Source organism: Amphimedon queenslandica, unplaced genomic scaffold (genome assembly GCF_000090795.2).
Source record: "Amphimedon queenslandica unplaced genomic scaffold, v1.1 AMPQUscaffold_13503, whole genome shotgun sequence".
Taxonomy (NCBI): Eukaryota; Metazoa; Porifera; class Demospongiae; order Haplosclerida; family Niphatidae; genus Amphimedon; species Amphimedon queenslandica.
Window position 1 is genome coordinate 167249 of NW_003546261.1, and position 6103 is coordinate 173351.

Genomic DNA, 6103 nt, shown 5'->3' on the forward strand with positions numbered 1-6103 from the left:
TACAAGAATAAAGATTGGAAATGATGTCAAACAGGCTTGTCACTATAAATATAGAAAGGTGAATTGTAGATTATTGTTAGTAAATAATCATACTAGTAAATGAAAGATTGAAATAGAGTAGCGGGATGGACAGAAAGGACTGTCATTTTAATGAAAGAATCCTGGGCACCAGAGCAGCAACAGACCACCTGTACTCATAGAAAGTAGTGAATCCGCTATTATCATCAGTACTAAAGATGACTGTGATACCAATGATGGTGATAAGACTGCTTCGATCAGTTAATTTCAGGTCATTCACTTTATTTGATTTAAGGTGTATAGAGCAGTTGCATAGGAGGTACAGAAATTAATGTAACAATTAAAACTCTATTTTCAGGACACACAAGAGACAGAGAGCATGAAAAGTCTATGTTAATGTTGATGGAAAAAAGGGAGATGAAAGAGAAGAAAATGTATGATAAAATGGAAGAAAGAAGAGAGAATATGACAAAAGTGTTTTTGTCATTGATGGAACATATGGCACCACCAAAGCATCAACCATACTAATCATATGACCATCACAGACTACCATATTACCCACCACATCTACAATAGCCATAGTTAACATTGCATGATAGTAACAATAAATATATTTATATGACATGTGACATTATTTATTGTCTAGCTTGCCATCATTTTACTGCCTATGTGTAAATGATGGCAACCACTACTCTGGCTTCTCTCTTTCTCTAGCCATTACTTTACTAACGTATACTGGTTCACTTTGCAGTGTAAAATTTTCACAAATCTTGATTTCATGGAATTAGGGCTTACCCAGCTAGACTTCATGCACATGTGTATTATTCAGAATAATTAAATAATTAGGCTGCAGAGCAGTGACAAAAGTCATTTGCTCATTTGGATTACAGCTCAGTAACCCTCTTTGTTTTCCTCTCTCTCCTCGTCTTTGTCTTGTTTCTTTATCCTAACAATCATTATGGCTACTCCAACTTCAGTTCCAGTGATGGCATCTACTGTAGCGGCTCTAGTTACTTCCTTTATCATTGCCACCATTGCTACAACTTCTGCAACAGCTCACAGAGTTCCTAGTTCAGGTAATGCTTCTTCTAGTGTTCCAGCAACATCAGTCTCTTATACAGCAATTGTCTCAGCAATTCAAGCAGCAGTTAAAAAAGGAGATCGATTTTGCAAAGGCAAGACCTCTTCCTTTAGTTTCAACGGGTACTACAACTAATACTCTATCCTCCACAGAAGTTGTATTAGGTATGTACTTCTAAATCATTTAAATTAGCTTAGCAATACCTCTTCTGACTGGCAGCTTGCTTGCTGCTTAAGCCATTTTTGAACTGGGAGCAAATGTTAGCACTCAAGCCTCCCACCTCCTTTTTTTTCGCTGCCCGCTTAATTCATTTTCCCCGCTTACGCTTCAGCTTTAACAATTTTCTCACCAACGCTGTGGTTAATCCAGCCTCCCACGCTTTCTTGCCTACTCTGTATTATCTTATTCTCATTTCTTATTATTAATATTTTTATTGTTTTGTATTTATTGTCATTGTTATCCTTCAATACGTCTCTCTGGTGGTCACCTGCCTACACTTTGCCACTTGTATCTCTGGGCAGCTACTGTCTGCCACTGCCACAGTCCCCTCTCATCTCCAGCAAGGGGATCTGCTAGGGTTATAGTCTCACCCTCATTGCCTCCAATACCCGGCAAGGTGGTAGACAATGTCAGGGCTGGTCTCTTTTTAGACCAAAGGGCAGACAATGCCGCTCTCACTAAGCTAATATCCAAGATTGGCTCACGCTCAGGAGCCAAGTTGAGGGAATTGGAGAACCCCCTAACCTGGGCTTTCTACATTTCCTGGTATTCCTGGCCATTTCAATGCCAGATAGGACAGCAAAAGAACTCGCTCCCTAATGTCAAATAGTCATTCACCAAGCACAAAGACATGGAGAGAGGGGCTGGCTCTCGTACAATTGCTTATTTCTCCAGCAAGCTGCAGTGGAACAAGATTGCTCCTTCCCTGATGGTGATGACTGCTTGTGAATTTTTAGTCTACTCTTGTATTTATTTAAAGTCATAATAATAGCATCTTGTATGCTATTGGTTTCTCTTTTCACTAATGAATGATTACTGATAATTTTAAAATGATTTGTATCCAAAACCTCTTGAGGAGGAGAACATTCTTGAATATTTTGTTGAATTCAACCCAAATATTTTTTTTGCACTTCTGCTGTTGTATATTAACTTAAATTCAATTACAACAGCATAGTTATATAAATCATGTGTAATATATTTTTTATTTTATAGATTCTATGCATTAGCACATGAAAAACTGATAGAAATTTTTCAAAATCCAGGTTATGAAATTTTTGTTGAGAATGATGAATGTTGAGATTCAACTTGTGCCCTGCCCCTCTCCTCCAATCAGATCACTAAGGAGGAAAGCAACAAGAGACAGAGAGTACCCAGCTCCAAACCCCACAAGAGGTTCAACTACAACGAATGTTACCAGTTTCACATAAATTTTGTAAATTCATTAATTGCTACCAGGCTTATGGGTCACTGGCTCACCCGGAAATTGCTTGCCCTAAATATAGGGGAGGACAAATCAATCTCAACGAAACACTGCTAATGTTAACTTTGTAAGCATTAATATCATTGATGATTCACAAAGGAGTTCTTCAAGATTATAAGAAGTTTTGGAATATCCAGGGTGCAGCAGGCATTGTTAAAATGTATAACTCCTAATCAATCACAAATGAGGTGTTAAATGTTATCCATGAATGTGAATTCAGAAACTAATAAGAGGAGAAGATTTTCAGTTATAACTGAAATGGTAGGATGCATGATTATCACTAGTTCAAGGAGTTTGCTATGATTTTGGACTGGAAGCTCTGTTTTGTTTTGTAACAAACTAGACGTTATATTGACAATGGGATCACACATGCAGTTTGACACTGGGGCTTCCAGTTGCCTACAATACCTTTCAGGAATTTGACCAATTCTTGTACATGAAGATTAGACATGGTCAATTGATCTTCAGTAAACTTTCCTATCTCTAATAATTGACTGGTACACTATATACACATCAACTTTATTATTCAATATATTACTCAATGCATTATCATTTTTTCATTTACTCAATAGTTTCAAAATGTTTCTCCAGACAATCTTCTAGTATCTCAGAAAATTTTTGCATATTTGAAGAATCTTATGTGAAAACTCGATGTAGCCTTCTTAAATTTTGCACATCTGAAGTTCTCTGATTTAAAAATTTTATGTTTCAGAGTTTAAAAATGACTCTACACCTCTGATAGCATTATATCATAAGCTTTCAAGCTACTATACAAAGGAGTCATATTGGAGACACTGCCGAATAGGGGGATCTAGATCCATGAGGTATTTTCTTGGGTGTGTAGAAAAGTTTTACATAGAGGGAGCTCGCCAGATTAAGAAGAGATTCCCACTTAATGCACTAGAAATCAGAATGCTTGAGGTGCTTGATCCCAGTAGTGATAGTCAATCAAAATCCCCATCACTTGTACTATTGTGCTCAAGATTTCATATTATAGTTGATCAGTTTAAGTTGTAGATTACAAGTGGCGTCGACTCTAGGGTATAAATTGAGAAGCATTTTTGGGTCAGCTTTCTAATGTAATCTTTAGTTTGGTATGCTTGCTACCTATGCAGAGCTTGTTATTTCTGCCTCATGCTAATGTTGAAATTGAGAGAAGATTTTCTTTTGTAAACTTAATTAAAACAAAAACACGTGATAGGCTTCACACTTAAACTGTTCATTCTCTATTAAAAGTGAAAGATGGAGTAAAGAGTTCTGTTAGTTGCACAAGTTTCAAGCCAGACTTAGCCAATGCAATCCAACATTTAGTATCACTGCTCTGCATTTTAATGTGAGTCTGACTCCAATTAACAATTATTATACTTAATAACTGGTTATTAATAGTTCTTAGTTTACTAGTTAATTACATGCACAAACTTCTTCAATAGTGATGGGAAATATTGCATTTCATGAATCAATATGATAACAGACTATACCTACATGTATATCAACTTCTGGTACAAGTCCTGCCCGTACTATTAGTCAATCTCAGTAGATGACTGCTACAACAGGCGCTACTGCTACTAGGTATTGCTACTAAACCTCATGTCAAATATGAAGCTTGGCATGGCTTCACCTTCAAAAACCAATGAAAAGCAGGCATTCTATGATCTACATGGGGATACTATAACAACAGCTGGTAATACTACAATTATCACAGGAAAGTTGTATACTAAGTCGTTTCTGAGAGTGCTAGCAACATAAAGCATGCAATAAGACTCAGCCACATTGCATACATGTATACTTTGCTCTCACCATTAATTTAATTGTTTCAACTTTAATTCAGAAAGATTCCAACTGGTTAAGCAGGTAACCAAAATCAAGAATATAGTGTTGTTTTTTGCAAAAATTTCAAAGCAAATAAAAGTTAGGCAATAAACCAGAATCGCTTAAGCTTACCTGACCACAATCTGACACAAAAAGTGGATACACAATGCCATGGATTTTGGTGTTTTATACGATCAAAAGGTATTTAGAACAACATGAAGCCATTACAACAACCTGATACATAATTGATAGGAATGATTTAATCATTTCCAGCAATCAGCATTCTATGCTCAAAAAAATTATCAAAATTTTACGGCCATTTGAAGCTGCAACCTGTGAAATATTCAGTGAAAAGTACACATCTGCTTCAAAAATAATATCAGTATCAGAATAATTTGCAAATGGATGAAAATGGCTACTTATTGACACAAAATCTTATATCAGTATGAGAAAATCCTAGCCACTTTATTAGATCCTAGGTTCAAAAAGGTAGCATTTGCTAATAAAGCAGCAGATAAGACAGCCAGACACATTCAAAGAAATTATCAAAATTTTATAACCATTCAAAGCTGCAACCTGTGAAATATTCAGTGAAAAGTACACATCTGCTTCAAAAATATCAGTTTCAAAGTAATTGCAAATGGATGAAAATGGCTACTTATTGACACAAAATCTTATATCAGTATGAGAAAATAGTTCCTAAAATATTGAGGAACATAAACTACTAGTCCTAGCCACTTTATTAGATCCTAGGTCAAAAAAGGTAGCATTTGCTAATAAAGCAGCAGATGACGCAGCCAGACACATTGTCGGGGAAATGTCAAATCTGCAACAACATAGTTCACTCTCTACAACTATGTCTTACTTCTAGTCCATCTTCTGAATGCAAATTTTGAAAGTTTTTGGATCAACTAGTTTTGGAGGTGTCTTCTTGAAGAACTCCAAGCAGTAGCTGAGAGACAGCAGTACTTAATATCTCCTGTACTACAAAAGTTTGCTACGCTAGAAATATTCCATAAGTGGCTGGGTTCTGGAAGTGGGATGGAAGGCCATGATGATTCTCCTCAATCTCTTGATAAAGACGTCATTTTAGATGTAAGGCAGCAACTATAGAAAGTCTAGTTGAAAGCTCTAGAGACTTTTGTCTCAAAAGGAAATCTGACAGTACCTTTTGATTAGACCATGACCACAGTTATTATCAGCTGCAATTGTTTGCCACAAATCAACAATACTGTGACGTTGTTGTTTGGTCTAGGGAAAGTGAACTACATGTAGAGCAAATCACTTTAAATAAATCATTCATTCAGGCAAATACATATAGCAATGAAGTTTGGAGATTTGTATACTTTAAGATTCTATTCAAGGCAACAGATGAGTGTGCATGCATCGGAAGTGATTCGTGCCAAAATTAAGATATTCTTTTCTTTAAAAATTAAGATTCTGATATCTGCCAGAGGATATATAGTTATGAATTATTAATAATAATAATAATAATAAAACTCAATGCCACATGCTATTAAATAGTGCAGCATGCATGTGAGACTGTGAGTACAATGGCGGGATTAATATGATTAATAGCTCAGAGGCTGTGCTAAAGTAGTCCAACGTCATTACAAGCCCAACTCCAAGATACTGTTAACCACTTAGGAGGTAAATATTACAAATCTAAACATGACCAATTTTTGTTTGTATAGCTCTAGGGCAGACTCAACCAA